Source organism: Rattus norvegicus, chromosome 18 (assembly GCF_036323735.1).
Source record: "Rattus norvegicus strain BN/NHsdMcwi chromosome 18, GRCr8, whole genome shotgun sequence".
NCBI lineage: Eukaryota > Metazoa > Chordata > Mammalia > Rodentia > Muridae > Rattus > Rattus norvegicus.
Genome location: NC_086036.1, coordinates 31582951 through 31609323, shown reverse-complemented (window position 1 = coordinate 31609323; position 26373 = coordinate 31582951). Strand labels below are relative to the sequence as shown.

General features: G+C 38.5%; 1 protein-coding gene across 15 annotated transcripts in view; it reads left to right on the top strand.

Moving 5' to 3' along the window:
• The window catches only part of Nr3c1 (nuclear receptor subfamily 3, group C, member 1), a 121726-nt gene that overhangs the window by 35185 nt on the left and 60168 nt on the right, over positions 1–26373 (top strand). The gene's annotated exons all lie outside the window — the stretch shown is intronic.

Below are 26373 nucleotides of genomic sequence, written 5' to 3'. Positions count from 1 at the left end.
TTGCTCACTAACAAGTATCTGTAAAAGTCACATTCATCTACACGTATCTTAAGTAAAACTAATATGAAATCAAGAAAACAAGACATCTAGTCATGTAATACGTTTATTGTGCATATTAATTTAGCTGTATTAGATTATATTATTACAAGAAAATGCTTGAAGTGTCACCTTTCAATTAGAGGGTTAGGAGCTGGAAGTAGTAATTCGTGAGTATTTGATCTGAACTTTCTGTGTTTGGAAACTATTACAGCAACGCAGGGCATAGGGACCTAGACCACAGCATTGGAGTAGCCTAAAGCAGACAGTTGTGTCTGCTCCTAAGCTTCTGTAAGGAGGGAGCTGGTGCACAAAGCTTAGGTCCTTCCCTGTACTCTCATGTTCAAGTCATATAAATGCTGATTTGTATATGTATTTTAGGTGTGAAAAAAAAGAAAACGAGGATTGTAGTGATAGGAGACAGATTAATCACTAGGGTTTTTGTTTTGTTTTTGTAGAAAACAGAGTCCTTTCCTTGCACGTAATCCCGTCAACTTTTTCCTATTACTGGTGCTCATTGTCCCTATTAACTAGTCATTTGAGAAGATTTTACTTAAAATTCGTAAGAAATGTTTTCAGTGCAATTTCTCACTGCATCCTTATAACTCTTTAAAATTCTTTTTTCTGAAGGTTATCCAGACACTGGCATACTGAAAGTTATCTCTTTCCTCTAAATGTAAAGAAACTTATTGGGAAAATTAGATTTAGGCTATTTTCTATTTTTTGAAATAGCTTTATCTTATCAAGAGGAAGGAAAAGTCACCTTTTCTCTTATGTACTCTAAGAGATGGAAAGTTAATGTTTATACTACCTATTAGTAGTGATTACGAATCTATTACTCAATAATTAGTTGTCCCTTTTTGGGGGGGTAAGCTCTTGCAGCATTTTAACTTTCTGAATTAGGGGTTTAAAATACTCCCAGTAAGGAAATTTAAATAGTTTCTTATTGCATACACGGTGTTTTCCAAATGTTAATATGCAGTCTGTGTTTTAAAATTTCAATCTTAAACTTTTGACAGTAGATTTCATGTGGTTGACTTTCATAAAAGAATAATTATAATTGACTTGATTATCTGCAGAGAGCTGTTAAATTGATTTATAAACATGTGATTACAAAAGGAAAAAATAATACATTTAGAAAATTTCTTACCCTGAAAACTGTTGTAAAACTTCACTTCTAATTATAAGAAAAAAATAGTGGAAACCAAACATAATTTGCATGCACCGTGAATTTTCATTAAGACATAAAATCTGGGCTATGAACAATGAGTCTTACCCTGAGATCATTAAATAATTTTAATGCTTTAACTTTTACACTTAATGACATATAAAATGTTCATGTTCTTGGGCCTCTCTGCCCTTATCAGAGATAGGCAAGGCTGTGACGATGTGCCACTTCAGAGATTCTTTCATGTCCAGGAAGTGATTAATTTATACTGACATATGATTTGGATTTTAATCACTAGTGTGTCTTCGCCAGGCAGAATACCTTAACGGGGACGATGGGCGGTGCTTGGAAGTTTTACACTTAGCACTGAGAACCGCCATTACCCAGAACAAAGCTTCACCCAAATAAATTGAGACAATGTTTCCTTTCTGACCATTATTGAATTCTTCTATTGTTTCCAAGCTGCAGCCCTGGCAGAACTAAAATTGGTTGCTCTCTATATAAGATGCACAGTAGTTGCCAAACATTAGCTATGATCAGTGACCCTGAGTCATCAGCCACTAAGTCAACATGCTGAGGCCACAGCTTGATTGAATACTCTCTGACTTCAGACAGAGAACTAGGAACATCCCTTGGAATTTTTAAAGAAGGCATCTGTTTTCATTTGGATTCTTAAATAACTAATATTTTCTCTCTAGAATTTTAATAAAAACCACTTCATATTATATTTGAGAGAGAAGACAATTTCTACAGATATGCCAGTATACCATGACATTAGGTTAACATATTAAGTTGTAAAGTTAAGAATATCGTGATTAAGAATTTTGTTTTGTTTTTAAGGTTTAGATTCATTGGTGGTAAAACAAGGTAATGGTTATTGATTCTCAGATCCAGTCTTAGTAAAATGAACTTCCAAGTCTATCGGTACAAATTAAAATTCAATGAGTTAACATAAACCTAATTGAAGCAGACACACGTCTATGTAATTTGATTTTCTTCCACTGTATTTCACCTCTGCATTAATAGTGTACATTGCAGAAAATAAGCAGGAAGAACTGAAGGGTTTTCGGTGGAATTTGAGCTTTTAGGGATACTGTTGAAATTTTGTTTGAAAGGTGAGGCGATTAGAGAAAAGGACTAATGCAAGATGGATTTGTAAACTCCGTCTCCGTGGTGGGCAGGGCTTTGGTGATTGGTGTTTAGTGAAGATATTAATGGAGTCACTTTGGACATCTCTCATTACTGGTCAGATCTGTGTCAAGTTTTATACAAGTAATGAGATTGAAAAATTATAGGAAGTTGGGCTGAGTGAAACACATTTTGCCCCTCTCTCAATTTGCTTATTAACCACAGGCTAGATGTTTTCTGAGTGTAAAGGGAAGAGTGAAACTAACCTTTTACTTTGAGAGGTACTTGTTTAATGTCTTACCTTGTTCCTTGCCTTCTAAAGATTCTGACAGTGGGTGGTCCAGTGGTGTTTTGAGCTTACTGTTTCTTGATATCCACTTATATAAAATGATTTCTGAATGTGATTTGCTTGTGAGCATACACTTATTTTCCTATATATTGTTACCTTTATGGTAGAATCACTTCCTCTTTTTAAAGATCAGTACGACTGATTTTAAGAGAAATGTAAGCTATTGTGTACTCAGGTGTGTCACATTAGTGTTGGAATGACTAATACAATGTAATAAGCCTTCAGTCAGCTCTTAATGGAATTCTTGTAGTGCTTCTTTGGCTAATCCTTGTGTATTTTTAATTAACTATTTAACTTGTATTCATAATGTTATTTTGTTTTTTCTATTTCTGCCTATAAATTTTTCTTGCCTATTTTCCATGTATTACTGAATGTTTATGAATTTTGTGACCTGTTCTGAAACATACTTTGTTCAAATGAGGATGAAGCACAGTTACAGTAGATGGAAGAATAGGAAGGGAAAGCTCACTTCAGAGGCCTCTGAGATTTTTCTGAGGAGAGAGAGTGTATTAAGTGGTATTTTTTCCATGAGTGCCAGTGTGAAAGGCTAAGCATTAAATTCTTGGTGAGTTATGTAAGCCTCGGTGCACTCTAGCCTGGTTATACTAGGAAGCCTTCATTTAGATTTTGGTTAGGTCTACAGCACAATTCTTCAGATACATTTCTCTCTTTAATAGTTGCACATATTTAGTTGTTATGAGGTGTGGACTCTGCTGTATGGGGAGACTAAACAGCCTTAACCGTTCATGCTGAGTAGTGTTTGCTCCTCTGCAGCCATCTTGGGAATATTTTTGTCTAAAGTAATTGTTTAATACAGTATGGCTGGTTGCCAAATGAATACGTATTTGTTTTTGTAGTTGTGAGGTGTGCAGACAATAACTTGGTGAATTCCATTGCATAAAGAATGTTTAAGGAACGTGTTGGTGGAGTAAGCTACAAGCAGAAAAAAAAAAAAAAAAAAAAGCAAACCCTCACTCCTTGGTCTTTACAGAAGACACCAATTATTTCAGTCTGCAGCTTCATCCAGCCATCTGCTCTCATTTCTCCTGCCTTGGCTTTGTATGTGTCAAGTTCTCCTAAGGGGAACTTACATTTTAAAACAAATCCCTAAAGTGTTTCTTTTGGATCCTGTGATGACTCCTGTATTTGGGTGCAACCTTTCATGATTACATTTTTTTTATACATTACAAGGGTAAATGAAGCTGGTGGATTCAACCCCTACCCGGTGGGGGAGGGGCAATGAGAGAAGCAACAGAGGCTTGTAATAGAGGGAGAAACATAATTTCAAGGACAATTTCAAAAAATCATTTGGATCAACTGTTGCTCTTCAACTGTTAAAAGCTGTGTGCACTATGAGGAACGTTGGCAATGATGCTTTCCTGTGAGGTGCTAAGAGTGGCAAAGAAACAAACGTTTCTGGTTATGATGTTTCTTGTGATATTTTATCACCAAAATAAAGTCAAGATTGATGCCAAGATTAATTTCGTATTTTCTCCATTTTAAGTGGTTATTGAAGAAAATGTGATGATTTGAACTTAGTTAAAATAATCATGGTGCCTTATGTTGCTACAACCAACTATTTCATAGGTGAGAGTGTACTTTTACATGTAAACATGCCTTATGCTGCCATAGCCACTTCCTACTTCATAGTGCACTTTACTTTTAAACATTTCTTTATAAACGATCAACCGACTGTGGAGCACAACCCTTTCCGTGCGTCACATGCTTTTCTGTTAGTATGTTGAATAATAGGCAAATGACAGCGTAAACAATTAGATTCTGTAAGTACTAGATAGCCACTTAAACGATTTATATTGCAATAGAATCCTTAAAACCAGTTATTTTAAATGAAAGGGTGTTGTCCTTTAAGTTACTCTCTGAGCCAATTTAAATATTAATATCCTACTTTGGCTGAGCTATGTGCTTAAACATACTTATTTAGAGTAACCCAGCTATTAATTTTAAGTACTTCAGAATACTTTTCTCAACTTAGCAAGCTTCAGCAAGATTTATAGTGTCTGTAAGACAATATATTTAATAAGGTAGCTATATATATATATATGTATGTATATATATATAGTGTGTGTGTGCTCGCGTGTGTGTGTAGAGGAGAAAGGTTGGATTACATGACTTACACGTTTATACATTATTTTCCCTTGAATTTTTATTTTTGTTAGTAATTTGAGTTAATAAATATGTACTATTTGGAACTTACAAAGTTAAAGCTTATTATATTTACTTTTAAAATAATGAACTAGCCTTTATTCTAGTTTATTTCATAAGTTTCCACAATAATATTTAGTCATGGCTATTATGAAAGTATATTTGATAGCCAAATTTTGAAAGCTATTGTGAAATGATATCCACTTTAGTACATGATTTATTATTTTATGTTGGGGCAATGTAGTGACTTATGACCTTATGATTGTCACATGAACTTTAATGCTTTTCGGGTTTGCTATGGACACTTTCCTGTTGTCATATTTTTATGTTTGGTTTTATAATTGTGATTTCAACCTTCCTTAATATTAATTTGTAAAATTGGGTTCCTTTCCCCCTACATCTCTTCTGAACAATTTGATTTGGATATTCAATAACTGTAATAATAGACAAACAAAACAACCTGCGTTCTAAGGCTAAACTAAACCAATCTATGATTTTGGTTAACAGTGTGTTTTGACTTTCTTTATGTCAAAATTTATTAAAACAGCATTGGGTCTGTGTGTTTATGTAAAAATTTGCAATTCTCTTATTGATTTGATAGGTCATGATATACTAAAGACTGCTTCTTGACATTTTCTTTGAATAGTATCAAGTACAAGACAAAAAATGAACTTAGAGTTGAACTTTTATTATATAGGGCTTAAAATTATATTCTTGATAACACATAAAATGGGAATGATGTGGTAGTTGGACCCAAGAAGTGGGCCCTTGAGTTCTCAAAGCTTGTTCTATGTGTTAAGAAATCTTCTATTCCCATCCCCATACCACTTTCGAATGAGAAATGGAGATCATGGCAGTATTTAGGAAAGACCACACACTTGCCAGCCACTGTGCAGCCTGCTGGGACCGCCCTATTGGCAGCTATTTGAACCTTAGCATCCAGGGCTCTTCCAGGGTCTAAAACATAAGTAATTGACAGAATACTGACCAAGCGGGTACTTCATAACAGTCACTGATTCTTTCTTTCCTAGTTTAGTAGGCTTTCTGGTGATTGAACACTAATTACTTGACAGCACATGCTACATACACTATGCTACATACACTCTGTTACATACACCATGCTAAGTTCATGCTATACACTTCTCGTACATTCATCTCATATGTCTTAATTCTTTGACATTCTTTATTCTACTTGTTACATTAAGTTTCTGAGTCTGTCAGGGTTCGTGTAGGACAAAAGCAGCTGTTACCTGAATTTTACAAGTGGGAAATTTTAAGACATTTAAAGAAAAAAATTAGGAAACAGTAATGCTGATCTGAGAGGAATTAGTTATTATTTGATGTGTTAGAAATCCTTCAACAATCTTTAACACTAATTGTCCAACAGTGAGAGAGAGAGAGAGAGATGACCAAGCCTCTGCTAATATGTGTCTGTAGTCACTTACCGGTTCCTGTAAGTTTCATTTAGAGTACCCAGCACTACTACTGGATAGAATATGTAGGTGCCAGGCTATCAAGGGTTCAGTAGGTTCAGGGCTTCTGTGCAAACCTGGTGACCTAGGTTTGACGGCAGAGCCCACATCACCATGGAAAATGAGAATGTGTTCCATAAAATCCTCCTCTGACTTTCACATGTATGTTGTGCCAAGCCCCATAGCATGTACATATACATATACATACCCAATAAAAATGATAATACCTAAAAATGTAAAAGAATTTGTAGATGCGAGTTTACTTTGAAAATTAAAAAACCATTATTAAAATGCAAGGTGGCTGTTTTAAAGCCCTGGCAGCTCGGTTCAGCTAAAAGCAGGGTAACTCTCACTTGCTAATAATAGTTCAAGTGTCTGCACCTCTAGTGTGGGTATTGCCTCCTCAGAAAAAGCACTGGAGGCTTTTTCAGTGCCTACTGTGTGTAGCTCCCCAAAGGGTTGCGAATCCATTTTATTTAGACTGCTATCTTTTTAAAACCCAGATAATTATCTTAATATTACATTTTTTCAAGTTTTTTTTTTTTTGTCTTTTTATAGGGGAGTACCTCTACCAGTAACCCTTTTCCAAGAATTTTGTTACATATTAGATATACCATCTAAATTTAGTAGCTATAGTGATAAACCACGTTGCTGATAAATGCGAGGCTATCCCCTTTCTATTTTTATTGTCTGATATTCTTAGGTAACCATGCATGCAAAGATAGTTTGTTATTAAGCTTTCAATTTTTAAGAGTCATAAATACTAACACTTTTTCTAGGTGCATAAGTCTGGAGGATTATGTAACTTGCTTAAAGACATTTACTAAATTTTTCTTTGTTCGTTAAAAAAGCTGCAGTAAGGGCTAGTGAGAAGGCTTAGCAGTTAAGGGGACTTGACTGTCTTGCAGGGGGGTCAAGTTCTCTTCCCAGCACCTACATCATTAGCTCACAACTGCATCTGCGTCTGGTTTCAGTGATCTCACACCTCTGGTGTGATCTTTAGGCAACTTCACAGCTGTGTACCGACCTGTATGTATGTATGTATGTAGGTATGTAGGTATGTATGTATGTATGTATGTATATACATATATACACATACAAATGCATGTATATACATTCATGTCTGTGTGTGTTTTCATTGTATTGTCAAGTATGGAAAATGGCAGTTTAAATAGATAAATAGATTATTGTAAAACCTGATTTTGCAAATAGAAACATTGAAAAAGTTTAATTAGAACATTATATGAAACATCTCATCTGAATCCCAGCTGGGTTTATGAAGGACAAAATTTGAGAGTAGAATAGTTTTTAAAAATATTTTCCCCAAAATAGGAAAATCAAGAGTAAATGTTTGATTTCTGAGTCTCCCACATTGAGAGGCTATGTTGTTGCTGCTTTTCTTTTGAAGCCATCTTGAGACACCTTGTAAACCATAAAGAAAAATGACCGTATTAAACTGTAGTACTACACTATATTCTTAACCAGAGAATGTTATTTCTTCATTTGATCACTTACGTGTAAACCAGTCTTGGGTTATAATATTTATTTCTGTTGAGGATTATTTATGAGTTCGGCTAGGGTGTTCCCTTCTCCTCCTCTTCCTTGTCCCCCTTGCCGTCTTCCTCTATAAAACAGGCTATTGTGTAGTGCAGGCTCACCCCAAGCTTGTCTTAGCCTCCACATGCCAGGCCCATGCGTTCCTTCACAGCAGAGGGTGGTTTGAATATGCTTCGCTTCCCTACCCTCAAGCAGGTGGTGCTCCATGGTTAAGTCCTGGTTTGTGCTTTCTTTTAAGTTATAAAGGAATTTAAGTAAACAGCTTACATACTTCTTATTTTAGTATCGTGCAGAAAAAGTAAAGACTACTTACTTCTAAGACTGATTTTTTTTTCTCTCTCTTGTGTTTATTTTATGTTCAAGAAAGAAGGCCTATCTTTGGCTTCAACTTGAAAGGAATTTGGTGACTACAGATATGGAGTAAATACAGTGTGAATTCCTACAATAATTTTCAAAGTATTTGAGGCCCTTATTCCAGCTTCTCCATGTCCTAGAGAATTAACCATTTGTCACTGTAGCCAACAGGTCAAGTACACTAAAGTTATTTATACTAATAAAATAGTCTTGAGTTATAGGTTCAGTGTGAAATTCAAATATTTTCTACTTTTAGTCCTCAAAATATACTAAGGAAACTTAGCTTCTACTGACAGCCATTTAGGAACTACACAACAACAATTTTCATCTCAAGTCCTACATGCTTTATTTTTCTGTTTATTGTTGACAGCCTTTGAAATCATGACACATGCTGTAGCAGTCAGGTAGAATGTCTTTTGTGTAAACATTGTGGTAGAACTGAAATTCTTTTGACAGAGCTTCTTTCTTGAGAATAGTCTAGGAACTTTTTTTTATATCTGTATTTAAAACAAGCTAGTTTCTTAAATATTTGTTATTCTTCCCCAGAATATGTCAGATTTCAGTGGCTAAGAAATAGGGACAAAGAGCCATCATGATATGACAGTATTAAAGTCTCTGGGCACTAGAGCTTAATATAATCTAAGGAGAAATGTTATTGAGGAAGAGGGGAATATGCATAGTAACTCCAAGGCTTAACTTACTGGTAACGAATGACCATTTGATCAGTAGCGTCATTAGACAGAGAGAGCCACAGTGCTCTAATAATACCAGACATATTCAAAGAAAAAATAAGGAAGCCAGAAGGCAAGGTTAGAAAGCCATGAAAATAAAAGAAAATGAAAAATTTAAATTTCTGTCTGGTGACTGGCTAAGTTTGGTTTCTGTATGCCTTAGCTTCTGTATGGGCACAGGGACATCCCTAAGAAGCCTAGTGATGTCATTATGTTTGTAAAAGGAGGAGCTGCAAAGATATGCTAGGAAGCAGTTCTGAGAAGGGTGGGTGGGAGGGTACTAGAGCATCACAGACAGAGGTCTTCCATTGCACTGCACGGGCAAATGCCTGCTGAGCTGGGGCCCAAGTGAGCGAACCCCTGTAAAGAAGACAGTGATCAGAGCCTGCTGGAGAACAGAGTGGACAATGTTCACACCTCTTCCTCTTTCCTCCCAGTTTGCTTTTTTAAGTGTTTGCCTGAAGAAGGCGTGTTCCCTTGCTGGAGATGGAGTACCTGATTGTAGGGATAAATCAGCTATTGGCAGTGAGAAGGGGTGAGAGGCATGGTAGGAAGAGGATGAAAAGTGAAAACTGATCCATTTGTTAAGAATGAGCCAAGTATAGACTGAAGTCATGGTGAAATAAAGTAGTATGTATGACTGTACTTGTTACCCTAACACTGTGCATTCAAGGCAGTTCCCTGGCCTGAGACTCATTTTCTCAACACCAATGTGGGGATGTCTCCATATTCTCTAAGAGGAATATGGTTGTCATTCTAGGTCCCCTAGCACAGGGTCTAAGCCTGGAGAACTTTTATCTGAAATATTTTCCCCAAATATCTATGTATTCCCTGCCCTTCTTTAGGTCACAGGTAAATGTCTCTTGCGTAAGAGAGACCTCTGTCTCAGTCTCCAACTGCACACGTTTCACGCCTTGTTTCTTCCCCTCTGATGTATTTAGGAACCTTGTGTCCTGTCCATTACAGGTTTGCTCCACTCCCAACTCCCAGCACCCAAAGAGTAGGACACAGATGCTGCATACACAAAGGAGCAAACAGCATAGAAATCAGGAAGAAAGCCCAGACGTTAGTCTAAAAATCCAGCCTTAACAGAGCAGTTGATGCAAATACACACAACATATGAAACATAAATGGTTTCTTGTTATCTGCTTTTAAATTCACTCTAAAGCTTTAAATAGGATTGATTCTTGTCGTTTCTTAACAAATTAAAATTAGGGCAATCAGAGCTAGTAAATGTCATATCTGAGGATGTTTGGTTTGGTTTGTTTGCTCCACTATATTATCTGCTCCAGAACTTCACATTTAAAAATTTCATAAGTGTATACCATACACCTAAATCATACCTGACCCCACCTCATCTCTGCTACTCTGGCTCCCTCCCCCAGCGTATCCCCCAAGTCCTCTGCTTTGCAAAGCAGCCCAGGATGTCCATGAAGAGATTCCCATATGTACATGGCTGTGGGGTTTAGGTGTCCTGTTGAGAACAGATTATCAGCAGATAAGCCGAATGCACTCATTTATACTGACTTACCTAGAAAGGTAGGCAAGAAATAGTAGCGGGAGGCTGTTGTTTCAGATAGATAGTTTGTAACACTCAACAGTCTAGAAGAGGAGTGTGGCCCATTTTCTCTCAATTACAAAATTGTCTTTCTTCCACTTATAGATGTTTGGAGTTTGATTTATTGTACAATAGTATCATTGACCTAAAAGGTTAGTAGAAGGATCTGTCTTCTAAGTATTTCAGAAAACTATCTAATTTGGCAAAGACAAACGATAATAGTAATAATAATAGTAGTAGTAGTAATAATAATAATAATAATAATAATAATAATAATAATAATAATGCTGCCAAGCCACAGAGGGCTTACTATTGAAAGAAAAATTGATGAGATCTTTCAAGAGTGAGCTTCTCTAGTGTTGAAGGAACCATTGAGGATAGACCATGGAGGACAGGGCTTTTGAGGGCATCCAGAAGTCAGTCACAAACAACTCGGTGAATATCTGGAGAATTAAGAGACAAGGATCTTAAAATGGGACGAGGAGAAAGTATTTTTTGCCATTGTAGGCTCCAGTAAATACCCTTTCTAAATCTTCCCTGAAGATCAAAGATTAGATTCCAAAACTGGATTACTGTCAAGAGTTCAGTGCAACTAAAATCTTAACAGTTGTATACAACTAATGTTGTTTTCAACGTGGGCCATGCTGGCACTAAATAAACTCTTGATTTTCCTGTCTCAATCTCTATTCCTTGTGCTGGGACTTCAGGTGTATGCCACCACACCAAGTTCCAAGTGAAGTTTTCACACGGAATCAAGTGTCACTTGGCGTTTCTTCTTTTCTTTGTAATTAAAAACATATACATTATGATTACAAATTGATATCTTGCCATAAGTCCCAGAGTTGATTGTAGAATACCAATGTGCCATCTGATACATTGCTGTGGCAGCCCGGGCTCTGTCTCTGCTTCGGACGTTCTCTAACCATTTAGATCAGTCTAATGAAGCAGTCTGTGCCTTCCTCCCCTTGTACTGCTCGGCCACAGCAATCCATTCTCACATTCTGTAGTCATGTTGCCTTTATAGATGCCAGGAGACGTGGGGGAAATCAGAAGCCCCTACTGGGGTTCTTAGGCTCGTTAATAAAATAATTATAGAATGGACTCAAAGTCAAGGATGATTTTATTGAGTTTAAAAGAACCTAGGCAGACAAACTATAAATGTCTGCAGCGTCCTAGAGGAGGAGAATGGAGAAGGGAAAGCCGTGCCATTGGAGTCAGCATGGAGAGCAGACACAGGGTGGGAAGGAGATGATGCCTAGGGAACAGAAGAAGAGAAGAAGTTACCCTTTGTAGTGACTTCATAGGCAGACTCAGGAAATTGCATGCCATATAAACAACTGTGCCAGGGGTGGGATTTCATTAATGAAAAAAGTAATGTCTCCTGTCTCTTTGACATAGTAAGATAGGCCTCCCCTCCTGTGTAGGCTGGCAGCCAGGAGATTCTCTAGGTCTTATTGGAATGTTAGGGATCCACTAGGACAAAGATTGTATTCTCTTGGCTAGATGGCTTCTTTCCTCATAGGCCTCCATTGCTACTCTAGCTGTAACTGCTGACCACACACTTTTGTTTGGCTTTTCACCTGGCTCAGTGATTAGTGCATAGTACGTGCCCAGTACATGTGTCTTCACATACTGTTTCCTTATATACATGTATGTGGGCATGTATGTGTGAGTCTGCTGTTTCTGTTCCACATGTGCTTTGTTTTGGTTTTTGGTGGTGGTTGTTTTCTGGGTTCAAGTGATCTTTCTCTGCTTTAGTTTGCTGAGTAGCTGGGACTACAGATGTGTGCCTCCCAAACTGGATCTGTGTAGGTGGGGGGGCAGGGCAGCACCTGTGTGCCTGTATCTGACCACTCTTTTTAATAACATCCAGTCTAAGGGGCCAGGAATATTTTCACTGTAGCACCTTAGCATGTAAAATACCCAATGTAGATTAGTTGTTTGAACAAGATCCACAGTAAGGAGGAAGAAAATAGCATGAATTTTGCCTTAAATATACTTGATTCCTCTTAGGAAAAATTGGAATTCTAAGACTCGCTAGCAACGGGACAACAAAGAGTACCCACATGGAACGCTTCCTGTTTGTGGGGCACCATTCTCATAGTTGTAAAATTGAATGCATGTCTGCTATGGATGTTAATTTAAAGTTCTTGTAGGAAACAGATTTTAGAAGGTATCTAGTTTCAGTGGAGACTATGAACCATTTTGCTGGGTGTTTACTAGCCTGAGAGGGGTAGCCTGACAGAGTAACTGCTTGTGGGCAAACAAACCTCATGGACCCCTCTCTTTGCATTTAGGAGACAATAGATGGTGATTTGCATGTTGGTGAGTAAAGGTTCTTCATCAGTACATATGTCACCAAGGAGTGGTCTATTACTGTTGTGGTAGAACGTGTGGTAGAAACATGGAATTCCAAGATGGAGCTAGGCTTGGTGTCTCATCATTTCATAGGAGAAAACCTAGACCTGGCACAATTAGTATCATATTGTAGGTCAGACTTTCTTGGCTTGAATCTATTAAAATCTATGTGACCTTGGTTAACTTTATAGTCTATAAACCCGTTTCTTCACTTTTGATATGGACACAAGGAGACACTGCTGGAGAATCATGCAGTACAGTCTGGCACTTACACAGCACCCATGAAACATTAGCACTTATTCTTAGTGATGTTGCTTCAGACTAGAGAGTCTCTCGTGACTTAACTGCTCATAAGTGAGTCTTAGTGACAATTCCTAAGATGTGTTCATTATGACTTTAAATTTAACAGTATTATACTTAAGTAATGGAGGCCTTAACTTCTGGTAGTGTTTTCAGATGTGTATTTTGACTTAAATATGAAGGAGAACTAAAAGAAAAAAATGTACTCGTGATAGATGTTAAAAGGAGTGCTTCCTGGGATCTCTCTCTATTTTACCCCTTCCATTTTCCCACTCAACCACGAGTTGTGGAGAGTCACTCACAACTACTTGCCCTTCTTATAACTTGAAAGAAGGTGAATCAGGATCACAGTCTGAAGAAGATAAGCCTCTCTCCTAGCTTCACACATTCTTAAGAGTATTCAAAATAAGTTCACTTCATGCTGTGGGATCTCTTCATAGCTTTCAGTTTCTTCTGAAGAGAATAATTCTTTTAAAATCATATAGCACAGCCTTATTAAAAGACTTCCTATGCTTCGATATAAGTTAAATCCCACAGTTAAAAAAGACTTGGTTTACTGGGGGATTGGCGATTAAGGACCTGAGTTTTGACTCTCAGAAACTACATAGTGGTACACGCGCATGTGAACGCACCCACACACACACCCAAACACAAACAAAACTTTTACTTTCTTCATGTAGGTTTTCTAATATGTAACAGTTCATGCTATTGACTAAATTTATTATATATATTGAAACATTTGTGATATTCTATGTTTCAGCCTTAATTCCATTACGTCAAAGATTTGTCAAACATTTCTTTTAGTGTCAAGGTTTTCTAGTTTTGGAGACTTTCAGAGGCAACCTTTGTTTACCCGGTTGCTCAAAGCAAACTTGTCTGATAACTTGTATAAGCTGCTATCTGCCGTGTGTGAAATCAGCTAAAAATGTAGTGGCTTTCACATAACACTCATTTATTATTCTTTATGGATACCCAGGCTAGCTGGTCAGTTCCAATTCTAGCCAAGCTCAACTGACCTCAGCTCAGTTCAGTCAGTATCTTTATGGTCTGTGGTTTGATATGCTTTAGCAATAAATGGCAACTGCCAGCCTACTTGCCTGAGCTTTTCCTAACTAGAATTCCCAAAGAGCCTGAAAAAGCATGTAAGAATGAGTTTGAGATTTTGACAACTCATTGCCAGCCACATTCTGTTGGTTGGTTGGTTGGTTGGTTGGTTGGTTGGTTGGTTGGTTGGTTGGTTTAAGGGAAACCTGGGCAAATGGATTCAGGAGCTGGAAGAACTGTCTGTCGGAAGATGCTGCAAAGAGGCATGCCAGTAAGAAGCGGGGCTCTAGAACTGTTTTATTCCCCCTTCCAAGTGAGATTCAAGCTTCCTTGATTGGGTTTTCCTTCTTGTTTAGCACCAACAACGGGAGTAAGGGGCTATCCCAAAATCTATTGTCTGTGTGGGGGATATGTTCTTCTGGCTGGGCTGCCTTGTCCGGCCTCAGTGGGAGAGGAACCACCTAGCCTCGAAGAGAGTTGAAGTGCCAGGGTTGGGGGATACCCAGGGAACCCCCACCTTCTCAGAGGAGAAAGAACATGGGAAATGGGGAAAAGCCTGTGTGTGTGGAATGGGGCAGTGAGGAGGATGCAAAGTGAATAAGTAAAAAAATATTAAATTGAAAAAGAAGGGGGGCATTTTGTTATTTTGTTTGGTTTCATTTTTTCTCAATTTGTTACAATAGTTACAGGATTTGGTTGCATTAAGGGAAATCTCCTCTAGTTTATGAGATTCTAATTGTTTACACTGTTTTCCCGATGCAAAAAGCAAGTCATTGAAAGGGCTTCAAAGTTAGAGACTGATGGAAGTTGAGGTTGCAGCTTTATCATGGTTCAGGCAACTTGTCCCACTTGGTATGTGTGATGGTTGCCTTTCTATGTCAAAAGAATCCATTTTCCTCCAGTCTTAACCAGACATAGATCAAAGGGATCTGAATAACTCCTGCAGTGATAGTACAGTGTTTCTGAATACATTGGTGTTTGTCATATGCTGACCTCAAACTGATCTCAAACTCATCCTCCTGCCTCAGCTTCCCAAATTCTGGGATCACAGGTATGTGCCATGGTGTGTGTGTGTGTGTGTGTGTGTGTGTGTGTGTGTGTGTGTGTGTGTGTATGTATCTTTATGTGTACATGTTTTGGGTGGTGCAGGAGTGTATACACACAAGTTTCCTTTTACTCTTTCACATCTTCATATGGTTTTAAATTTATGAAAACTTTAAAATTGACAAGTATCATCAGAAGCATTGATCATAAATTTATCCTACTGTTTGTTAAGTTAAACTATATCACCTGATTAATTTGTTAAACAGGGAATAAAGAATTACGCAAGCCAACTTTAAGGCAAGTGAGATAATTTGGTGTCATCCTGGAGTGTGGTAATGTGATGTGCTGGAACCAGTTGTTTACTTGGCGTTGACATAGTGTTGCTGACACCTATGACTTGTAACATTCTACCCTAAGTTATGAGATACTTGAAACCAGGTAGAATATTGAAGGTCCAGGATGCTTAGGAAAAGCAGTAGAAGATGGTCCAATATGACTTGAAGATTCAAGTCTTAGGTCCAAGTACAGCTGTGTCTCTTTTTTGACTTCCACTGCTTTGTAATCACTTGGCTTCATTTATTTCTGTAAAATTCTCTGGTCAACCTGAGGCCGAGGAAAATAATGTTTTAAAAAAATTAATGCTTAGTTATGATCCTGAAAAGGTAGTGTTGTAGTCCTTACCTTAGAATACTGTGCCAAAGTGAAAAGCCTCTCCTAGTTGAATATAGATTAGTTACTGAAACTGATGGACTTCCTTAAAAACATGTTCTGTTGTACTAGATCTAATAGTTTTTAAATTTTTATGATATATAATAACACACAAGGGGGAAAGTACCTCTAAATTATAGGTATTGTTTCAAAAATAATAAGCAACATCTATTGGAGTCTATTATAACTTACTTCATTACCTCTATTTAAGTGGTTTTAACTTGATGTATGGAATCATGTTAGGTGATTGTTGTTGATTGATTGGTTATATCCTTGTCATTGAGGCCCAATCTTACATAAAACTCACAGTGATCCTCTTGCTCCAGCCTCCTGAATGATAAGATTACTGGCATGCACTGTCTCTCACTGTCACAACCTAGTAGTTTTGTTTGCTTTTTTTAAACATTATGTTCCTAAGATACATTCATGTAAACAGAAACATATTTATACAGATTTTTTTTTTATTGAATATACCTGTCTGTTCTCAGTGGACACTTGGTTACCAGAGGTTTTGTTTGGTTTGGGTTTTTTGGTATGTTATTTTGAACAATGTTGCTATGAAAGTGTCTGATGTCTACTGAGTTTTTATCTAAAAATGGAATACATAGGCCCTAAGGTAAGCAGAGCAGTCGCCCGAGCCAGACACTGCGAAGCTGCCCTCTAGCAGAGCGTGGGCTGCAGAACCACCATGTCGTACTTAACCATTTGTCTTCCCCTTGTGGTAGTACCAGAGGTATGACATACTCATGTTTCCGTCCCCATGTTACAATTTAAATAGCACTTTTAAAAGTTTACAAATAAGGCTGGGCCATTCCCTTCCTCCACCTTTTTCTCCCTCATTCTACTTTAGTGAAGAAATTGAGATTAGACTTTCAGATAAACATTGTTGCAAAGTGCCTACTTGGTGGGACAAACATTGCTGGGAGGCCGGGAGGAAGGAAGGAAAACAGATTCTAGAACTTTTATTTCACTGAATAAAACCTAGTGTGTCAGAAAGTGTGCTTGGAACAGGATGAGAGCAAGCAACTTTGGGATGGTTGCACAGAAACACTTGTCCGATTTCTATAGCTAAGATTTATAAGAAAGGTTAGGAGTTTGTGTCAAGCACACTGGTGACCAACCATGCTAAAACATGGGGAGCCCCTCCAAAGGATTTTAAACTCTACAATTTAGTCCTAAATGAAAATAAAGGAACAGAAGTGGGAAAAAGAGATGGAGTCAGCAGGCTGGGGAAAGCAGTGTTTGCTTTGGCAGCAGTGGCAAAGGTACATGCTTAGGTTTAAGCTGCAGGAATTCCTGCCATCGGCAGGGCACTCACTGTTCACCATTCCATGATAACTGACCGGTCTCCTTATACTGGACCATGGGCAGAGGGAAGAAGGCAAATCACGTGCTTTCTGCTTCCCTACCAGCTCTTCTGCTGTTAAGATAACTTTGTAAAATTGTCCTGAGATGATGAAAAAGCACACTCGCTTTTGTCTGTCTGTCTGCCTTTTGATTAACCTGTTTTCTAGTTCTATCCATTTTTCTACAAATGACATGGTTGTATTTTTCTTATACCTAAATAATGCTCCATTATGGAGATACACCATACACTGTATCCTTTTATTCACTTGTCTACTGTGAACACCTAGGCTGATCCCACAGATCTGCTGTTCTGAGTTGTACAACACTAGACTGAAGTACGAAAGCACCTCTTCTTCCACCTACAGGCTTGATACTCTCTATGTAAACACCAGGAGTGGTATGGTTTGATCATGTAGTCGTTTTACCTTAGGGGAACAGCATCCTGTCTTACTGATTTGCACTCAGACCTACTGTATGAGGATGCCCCTTTCTCCATGTGCTTTTGAGTTAATGGCCTTTCTGAATCTCAGTGTGCTTTTAATTTTGATTTTTCTGCTAGGTAAATATATTGAGCGTTTATTTTTGTAATGTTGAAGCCGTTTGTACTGAGGAGGGGTGATTGTTGAGGTGATTATTTCTGGCTAGCTATTACTTTGTTCTTTTGATATTAAGTTTTTCTGAGATCTTCATATAGTCTGAATATTAATCCTTTGTCATACAAATGGTTGGCAAAGATTTTTCTCTCATGCTGTGAATGCTCTCTACTAAGTTAATTGTTTCTGAGGCTGGGTGTAGCCTTTTGAAGTTTTATAATCTAATTCTTCAATTCTTTTGTTTCCTGTGCGACTGGAGTCCTATTCAGGACTCACTGCAGTGGAACTCTTGAAGTATTTCCCTATCTGTGCTTCCAGTAGTTTCAAAATTTGGAGGCTTACATTGAGGTATTTAATCTATTTTGAGTTGATTTTTTTTTATAAAAGGTGTACAATAAAGTATAGTTGTAGTCGTCTTCCTGCCAGTGCCCTTATCCAGTTTCCCTTGCACTGCTTAATAGAGAATCTTTTCTCCTAAGTCTGGTTTTAGCACTTTGCTAGGAATCCATTGGCTGGAGCAACTTGGGTTTATTCCTGGGTCCTCTGTTCTATTCCTTTTGTCTATGGCTTGTTTTTGTACCAGTGCTATGTTGTTCTTGTTACTATGGCCTGTGTAATTTATTTTGAAATTAGCTCTGTGACGTCCGTATCATTTCATATATTGATTAATGGTCAATACTGCTCTGGCAGACCTGTGTGGGGATACACACATCTAAAATCCCAACACTCAGAAGAAGCCTATTAAAACTTTGAGGCCAGCTTGGTTGTAAAGGTATATTTTTACCTTCTCAGTTAGGTTTATTCTGAATTTCATTCGCTTATTTTCTTCCTCCTCCTTCCTTCTTTCCCCTTCCTTCCTTCCTTTCTTTCTGTGTCAGCTGTCCCTCATTCTGTCAACTATATCAAATTTCTTCCTCAGCAAATTCATTATTGATATATAGGAAAAGTACTGGTTTTTATTTCCTGTTGCTTTGCTGGATTTGTGTATCAGTTGCAAGAGCCTCTCTAAGAGGCTTTGCCTCTCCTTTGAGGCCTCCAGGTACATAAGCAGGGCGGCTGAACTTCCTTCTTATGAATATCCGTGTTTCTTCTATAGCCCAAAGAGCCCGGCTGACATTTCAAGTACTACACCGAATGAAAGTGATCAGACTGACACCCTTGTCTTATTCCTAGTTTTAGGGGAAATTTTTTCTGTATTTCCCCATTCAGCAAGATGTTGGCTATGGGTTTGTCATACATAGTCTTCAATATTTCTGACCTATGATTTCCTGTGTCATATTTATTTAGTTATCTACTGTAAAGGGTGCTGAATTCATCAGAGGGCTTTCTGCATCTGTCAATGGTTAGACACATTTTTCTTCATTATATTTATGTCCTGTATTATATTTATTTGTGTGTGTTAAATAATCCTTACATTCCTGGGATGAAACCAAATCGATCATGGTATTTGATCATTTCAATGTGCTATTGAATTCACTTTGCAAGTATTTTATTTAAGGTTTTTGCAGGCGGTTCAGAAAGAGTACAGTGTGTAGGGTTTTGTTCTACCTTCTCAGTTTGGTGAGAGTAACATTACTTCATAGAATGAGGGTTGAAAAGAGTTAGTGGTCTCATTTATGGAATCATTTCTGGTAAATCTTAGCAGAAACTCCAAGGAGGCTTGAGCTTTTCTTTCTTTGGTGATTTTACTCTGTTCTCATTGTTTATTGTTGTTCTATTTAGATTTTTCTATCTTCTTGGCTCTATTTTATTAGATCATACGTATCAAGAAAATTGATCATTTCTTTAAGATTTCTCAATTTATTTGCATATACTTTTCTAAAACATTTTTAATAACACTGGTATTTGTTGTTATTTTTTCATTGTTGTCTCTATGTTTTTAAGTGTCTTTCAGTGAAGTTGGCTCAAGGATTGCTAAGGATTGTCTTTTTGAGGAAGGTGGGGGTTTGGAGCTCTAAATCGTTTTTCTAGATTAAATGTATTGTTCTAAAAAGTATGTGTGTGTGTGCGCACGCGCGTGTGTGCGCGAGCACATATGCATGTAACTATGTATATGTGAGTGCTGTGCCTCAGATTCTCCTAGAGCTAGAGTTAAAGGCAGTTGTGAGCTGTCCAGCATGGGTGCTGGATATCAAACTCAGGTCCTCTGCAAGAATACTGTGCATTCTTCACCACTGAACCGCGTCTCCAGTCCTGAGACTCAGTCTTTGTTTCGTTTTTGCTTTGGACTAGTCTCTTAGGTGCCATTTCTTGTATTAATGCACTCATCTTACTTTTTCCCCTTTTTATTGATTTTGAGTTGTTTGTCCATATTTTGGAAGACTTGGTGATGTGTTATTAAATTATTTGTCATATCTGTATCCTTAATGTATGACATATGTAGCTATACACTTTCCTTGGTGCCATTCCTATAATGCCCCACGCGGCATTCTGGAATGGTACATTTCCGGTATTCCAGCACTTTCCTCTTTTGTCTCCAGTGCCTTACTGTTTGATCTACCATGTTTGCCATTTGCTCTTCTCCTTTAGTCTGAGACAGGGAGTCTCAGCAAAGCTGAAGGAACTCAGTTCATCTAAGCGGGCTGCCCACTGAGCTCACCCTGCTTCACCAGGGTCGTGGGGTTACTGGTATCCATGTGCTACTATGAAAAACTGCAAACTGTTCTGGGAAGGAGGGGTCTCAGTTGGGTGCTCGTTTTTCTACACCAGGCATTTACCCACGCATTCCTGGTGTTCCTTATGGGAAACAGTGATGTTCTCCTTTCATTTCAAGTTGAAGGGATCTCTCTAGTACTTGTTGAAGGGCAGATCTGTAAGTAGTAAATCGTAGTACCTGACTTAGAATATTCTCATTTCCCCTTTAGTTTTCAAGTGTAGCATTGCTGGGTATAGAGGTCTTTGACATTTAATTCTTTCCATACTTCAAATATTTTCCCCAGCTGTTCTCTCTGAGGCTCTGCTGCTCGGAAACTCTATGTGATGATTTACCTTCTCTTGCCTTCAGGATTCTCTGGGCATAGATTTCATAGTTTAATTATGCTGTGCCTAAGTGTGGATCTTTTAAAATCTAACGTATTTGCAGTTCAGTGGGGAAGTCTGAGTGTCTCTCGCTCCATGTGGAGTTGTTCTGTCCATGTTGCATCTTCAGATACTCACATAACCTCTCTTCATGATGCCTCAGTTATATGTCTGTAGTCAGAAGTGATAAGACCTTTTATTTTTTATTGTTGTTAAAAATGAGAAATTTTAATATGGATTGATCCCTGAACTAAAACCCAGATTTAAATTTTTTGAGTGCTAACATGATAGTTTTGGACTTTGGAGTACTTTAGATTTCATGTTTCTGTTTTAGAGGTTTTGAGCCAGCATAGCTGTATCCATGTTTCCCAGTGTAGAAAAACTGAAATCTGAAATGCTTCTGGACCCAGGAAACTCAATAATGGTCATTGTGCTTGTACTGTAGTAATGGCAGTTGGCAGTGGGCATGCTCTCCTCCCTCCCTGACATTAGCTGTTGATAAACACTACAGTGTTTAGTGTCTGTTCTCAGTGCCTCTATAAAGCTTTTATTCATATACATTGTAAGTATCCTGCCTTCTGCCTCTCTTCTTCCCTCCCTCCCTCCCTCCCTCCTCTCTCTCCTTCCCTTCCCCTCCCTTTCTCTCTCCCCCTCCCTCTTCCTCCATCCCTCCACCCCCTCTATTTTTTACTTGATGATCACCGAATAGTTGTACAGAAATTTTGTTGAATGCCTAGGAGCAAAATAGTTTCCAGTCTCTCAGGGGTCCTGTGTCACAGAAATCAACACTTTCTGCTTTACACCACTTTGAGGGCTTTGGGTTCTCAAAACCAATCGGGATCCATCTGGATCCACAGCTGAGACCCTCTCCAGCCTTCCTAGCTGTGTTCACATCTCTACTCATGCTTACTGCCTTCTAGATCTCTAGGATGATGGCCTTCCTTTTTAAAGCCACACTCCACCTTTTTCCCCAAGGGTTTTAGATAGTTTATTTACTCTTTGCTGCAGCTGCAACTGTTACCTCAGGGTACACAAACTAAGACACTTCAATAGATGTCTTCAATAGCTCTCCTATCCAAGTATAGCACTTTACACCAAGCCAGTTTTATGAGAAGCAAACTAAAGATAGTCCTTTTGAGGGGATCTTCCATAGAACTACCAGATAGATCAAAACAAATAATTTTAATTCTTTGTGACTGAAGCCCTCTACTGCCCTTCAATATCAGTAAAACGTGGGGTATTTTAATAGCTACTGCTGAACTTAGAGGATGGGACCACAAACTTACTGATTCTTAAAAGGAATCAGGATCCAGTGGGAGGGTTCAGCAGGTAGAGATGCTGGCCCCTGGACTGACAATGACCTGAATTCCATTTTCAGATTATGAGTGGAGGTGGAGGGTGTGGACATAGTTCATGGGTCGTCTTCTGACACATTTTCCTATTATCCCAGCGAAAAGATGGAGGATTCTCTTTAATTCTGCTAATCTTTTTCCCCCAGATGCAAGGAAATATTTTTATTGGATTTTTTAAATTTACATTTCAAATGTTACCCCCCTTTCCCCTACCCAACCACCTACCCCTTCCTGCCTCCCCACCCTGACATTCCCCTACACTGGAGGGGTCCAGCCTTGGTAGGATCAGGGCTTCTCCTCCCTTTGGTGCCCAACAAGGCCATCCTCTGCTACATATGCAGCTGGAACCACGGGTCTGTCCATGTGTACTCTTTGGATGGTGGTTTAGTCCCTAGGAGCTCTGGTTGGTTGGGATTGTTGTTCTTATAGGGTTGCAAGCCCCTTCAGCTCCCTCAGTCCTTTCTCTAACTCCTCCAATGGGGACCCTGTTCTCATTTCAATGATTGACTGCTAGCATTTGTCTCTGTATTTATCATGCTCTGGCTGAGCCTCTGGCACTTCTTGGCATCAGCAATATTGTCTGGGTTGGTGGCTGTATGTATATGTGCTGGATCCCCAGGTGGGCAGGCTCTGAGTGGCCATTCCTTCAGTCTCTGCTCCATACTTTGTCTCCATATCTCCTCCTATGAATATTTTTGTTCCCCCTTTTAAGAAGGACTGAAGCACCCACACTTTGGTCATTCTTCTTGAGTTTCATGTGGTCTGTGGATTGTGTCTTGGGTAATCTGAACTTTTGGGCTAATATCCACATACCATATGTGGGCTTTTTTGTGATTGGGTTACCTCACTTAGAATGATACTTTCTAGTTCCAACCATTTACCTATGAATTTCATGAAGTCATTGTTTTTGAGAGCTGAATAGTACTCCATTGTGTAGATGTACCACATTTTCTATATTCTTCCTCAGTTGAAGGACAACTGGGTTCTTTCCAGCTTCTGGCTATTATAAATAAGGCTGCTATGAACATAGTGGAGCATATGCCCTTGTTATATATTGAAGCATCATTTGGGTATATGCCCCAGGAGTGGTATAGATGAGTCCTCAGATAGTACAATGTCCAATTTTCTGAGGACCCTCCAGACTGATTTCTAGAGTGGTTGTACTAGTTTTCTGCTAATCTTTTTAACAATTGCTTTTTCACCCTGCCTTGTCTGCAACTTAAAATCACTTACAAGACTTTCCTCACCAAACTGCATGTTTAAAAGAAGTCAAAAACAAAATACAACGTCTGCTTGCTCCCACCATAGATTGAGAAAAGAACAGTGAGCAGTGACCATGTCATGGCCTGAGTGCTATGCTGTTTGAAATTCTTCTTTGTCGAACAGTTTATCCATTCTTTTACAATTGTACCTCACTCCAGTGCTCAGGATACTGGCAGGGTACAGCTACATTCTTTGCCAGAAGGTAACATGAATGATCTATACCCCACTTCCCCAGAGTCCATGTTCCCCTCTGAAGCCTAAGGGACCTCTGCTATTCATCTCTCTGACCTTCCAAACAAATGATCCTGCAAGCTCCCTTTATAGCATTCCAGGGCCTTTCCCGACTACAGATCCAAACTCATCCACACTTACCTCATGAACAGTTAGTTCCACGTGATCAGGATTGTCATTGGTTTGATTTTTTTTTTTTAATTTTTTTTTTCAGAGCTGGGGACCGAACCCAGGGCCTTGCGCTTGCTAGGCAAGTGCTCTACCACTGAGCTAAATCCCCAACCCCCAGGATTGTCATAATAGTGCCATTTCTTGGTACCAGTTTACTCTATTAATTTTTCTAGTTATTGTACCCAAAAATACCTGACAAAGGTAACTTAAAGATGGAAAGATCCGTCATGGCATGGAATGTATAGTGGTCAGAGCATGGTGTAGCTGGCCAGTGTCCAGAGAGAAGGGAGAGATGAGTGTTAGGGCTCAGTTCAGATTCTCCATATTAAACTGGGAACCCTACCCATGGGAGGATACTGACATTCAGCCTTCCCCCCTCACTTAAACTTCTGGAAATGCCCTCTCACACATGCCCCAGAAGTAGGCTCTGAGGTGATTTTTAAATGCAGTTAAATAGGCATAAAGAAGATTAACAACCAGTACAATGGCAGTTTCTGGACGTTTCTTATAGTAGCTGACACATCATTTTAATAGCATTGCTATCATTTTCTGTGGTGATATCTGAGTAGTTACTCTGTAGCATTTTCCAGACTGCTCTGAAGACATATAGGAACTATAGCTCAGAAAGTCTTGAGAAAATACCTTATGTTGGGAAGGTTCTTGTTGTTGTTTTAAGGAATATTTAAAATGTAAAGTACTGCGACCAAGGACAAGATGAAGAGGTTCTGTGTAGGCACAGTAGCACAGGTTACTCCCGGTGACTGGGGAGGCTGAAATAAGAGGGTCAGAGGCCTGGGGGCTACAGTACAGCCTGAGCAACGGAGAGGCAGTGTTGTTCTAAAAGGCAAGAGTTTCTGTATTTTCAGTGAAGGGTGAAAATCTGTGAAATGTAGAAATATATCATTGAATATTAGTATTTCTAAACAAAGTATAAGGAGGAATTTTGTACATCTATGCTATACCTAAGACTTTGAGAAAAGGAACATTCTCCACCAATCACAAATGATTGTAAGAATGTATTGTGTTTAGGAGTAGAGAATTTTGTTGGGACTAACTCAAGATTCTTCATTTTCTAGAAAATAAGTTGTAGAAAGCTTCCAGAAATGTATCTTTTATTCCGTTTCCTTTTGTGACTCTTCTAGTCAGTGGAGTCAGACTGTGGTTTAACTGAAGCAAGAGCTGCCCCCTATGCTGCCTTCATGGTGATATTCTCCTCTTCACTGAGGAAATTAGATTAGTCCTGCAGTCAACAAAGAAAAAATCTGTACTTAGGAAAATAGATCTAAAGCATTTCTGAGTTTAAAGTACAATATTCTGTCCAGCAAAGTGTCCATCCAGAATTGCCTTTCAACCTGTTCATCGTACTCCACCCCTGTCCCTGTGTAGGTCACGCTGCTTCATTTTCACACTGCTGGGTTTTATGGTTCACTAGCGTTCCGGATGAACATTTTCATGTCCCCCACAGCAGTGGCTTTCAGAATGTAGACCAATGGCCACAGCCCATGAGTTTCTGTTATCTCACTTACAGATACTGCTCACTGCTGGTTAGCTGTGAAGAGTCCCTGAGGAGGTACCAGAGAACTTTCAAACATGAATAGGTGCTCAGCTTCCACTAAGTATTTTAGGGACCATTTTGACATCTAGGTGATTAAAAATACTTCTTACTCTATTAGGCAACAAAAATTTTAATTTTAATTTAGTGAACTGGTCAACAAAGGAAGCTGAAAGTTTGAGACTTATGTCTGGCTATGTAGCTTGAAACAGGAAGCTCACAAATTTAAAACCTGCCTGGGCTATAGAGAAAATTCAGGGACAGCCTGGGCTACTGTCTCTTAAAAAAAATTAAAGCATTAAGGGCTTAACTAGTAGTAGAATGCTTACTTAGCACGGATAAGGCAATTAGTTTAATCCTGAGAACCAAAAAAAGAAGTTGGAGGCTATCATGTTTATTCAAAATAATATTTATTGTGTGTGTTTGAAGTTTATAACACAGTGTTAACTACTCATAAGAAATAAAATGGCTACTATATTCCATCTTATATAACATTGTATGTCACAATGGCAATAAAATCTGCATTAAACAAAAATCTAATAAATAGAATCGATACAGACTTCACATACATAAAATCTTAACTTGTTCATTCTAGTGTTATTTTGCATCCTTTGACCACCTCTCCATTGCCCTTACTCACTTGTATATAGTTGAAACCTCTTTCTTTTCATCATGCCATCCTGTAAAAATTTAATTTCTGCATCTGCTTATTTTATTTAGCACAATGTCTTCTTGGTCCACCCATGATGTAGTCATCAACAGCCTCTGTTTTTGTGTGGCTGATGGTGGTCTGGGTGTGTATAGTAGATTTTCTTTATCCATTTATCAGTTGATGGGCACTTGGGGATGTTTTCAGATCTTGTCTGTGTGATGCTG